Source organism: Rhinoderma darwinii, chromosome 2 (genome assembly GCF_050947455.1).
Source record: "Rhinoderma darwinii isolate aRhiDar2 chromosome 2, aRhiDar2.hap1, whole genome shotgun sequence".
NCBI classification, from domain to species: domain Eukaryota; kingdom Metazoa; phylum Chordata; class Amphibia; order Anura; family Rhinodermatidae; genus Rhinoderma; species Rhinoderma darwinii.
This window is the reverse complement of record NC_134688.1, coordinates 223,301,853-223,303,368: the sequence shown is the minus strand read 5'-3', so window position 1 is coordinate 223,303,368 and position 1,516 is coordinate 223,301,853. Positions and strand designations below refer to the sequence as shown.

Here is a 1,516-nt window from a genome sequence, read left to right as displayed (position 1 = left end):
GGGAGGCGTAGCGGGCACAAGCTGAATTCTTTCTACCAGGGCTCATGAGCCTTCAGCTACGCCCCTGGGTCACGTCATCCATGTACAGCGAGTACTTGACCTTGAAGTGTCCTGGACCTGGTGCGGTAATCCCTCTGATCTCTCCATTCTGCCAGATAGACTCAGCAAAGAGTTCTATAACACAAACAAAAAGGAGAGGTGAAAGAGAACAGCCATGTCTAACCCGAGAAAGTACAGGAAAGGGGTCAGTGTTTCAGCCGTCTCACAGTCAACACTGTGCTGTAAATGTCAGAATACATCAGGTTAACAAACAAACAGAACATCCTGCACAGCTTCAGCCACCGCAAAGCCTCGACCATGAATTCATGAGAGACGCAGTCAAAAGCCTTCTCCTGATCAAGACTGACCAGGGCCGTTTGTGTATGGTGGCTTTGAATGTAATGGACCGTGTCTCTCACAAGAGATAGACTGTTGGCCACCCGGCGGCCAGGAATGCCGCAGGTTTGGTCCGAGCCGATGATCCGTCTGATGACAACCTTAAGTCTATAAGCCAATACTTTTGCGAGAGTCCACGTTCAGGAGAGACATGGGACGCCAGTTTTTTAGATCACATCTCTCCCCCTTCCGCTTATACAAGATCATGATCATGCCTTCCCTCAATGATGGAGGCATTCTGCCCGCCACCAACACCTCCCTATAGAGCCCCAGCCAGTCCGGACAGATCAGGTCCCCCAGTGCTACATAGCGCATTGCTGGGAGTCCATCACTGCCCGGGGTCCTGCCGGGTCTGAAGGATTTAGCGGCAGAGAGCATCTCCTCCACTGTCAGAGGGACATCCATACCCTCCATACCTGCAGGATCAAGATGGTTAGTGATACCTGACAGGAATTTATTGGCGTCTTCGTGGTCGGTGGTCTTCGGGAAGTAGAGGCTGCAGTTGCTTCTCTGCCTTTTGGCTAAGATCAACTGTGGTATTTGTTCTTTTCAGTCTTTATAACCACTGAGAGCTGTATTCACCTTAGCTCAGCGAACAAAGAGAGAAAGCCTTCGAGACCAAGGCGGCGACGAACTGCAGAGAAGAATCATCGACGATGAAGATCCACAAGGAAGACTTGTCGGGGGGGAAAATTTGAGAGATCGCTGCCGAGGAAGAAAAAGAGCTATGACGAAGACCTTTGGAGAAGAACCGCCACTTGAAGGTGATCTTTGAAGAAGCTTCGCTACATAAGAAGAGATCGACGAAGAACCACCGAGAAAGAAATTTCACGGAAGAACCTCGATCAGCAAGACCCAATGAGAAGATTTGTATAGATCCGCCCACTTCAGGGCAAGAGCTAGCGAAGACCCTCCTCAAGCGACAGGAATAGCTGGAGGAATCCATGGTCTCAACCAGCAATCCTCCCCCCAAGAAGAAGGCTGATGGGACAAGCCAGCAGACCCAGGCAAGAAAAAGTTAGGGTAGACATTTTCTGCCATGGGTTTCACCGTAAATATACGGCAAAATCTTTATATCATT

General features: G+C 49.9%; 1 pseudogene; it reads left to right on the top strand.

Annotated features, from left to right (window-relative positions):
* The first annotated feature begins 936 nt into the window (after nt 1-936).
* On the top strand, nt 937-1,049 carry LOC142747568 (U2 spliceosomal RNA; annotated as a pseudogene).
* Nucleotides 1,050-1,516: the final 467 nt, after the last annotated feature.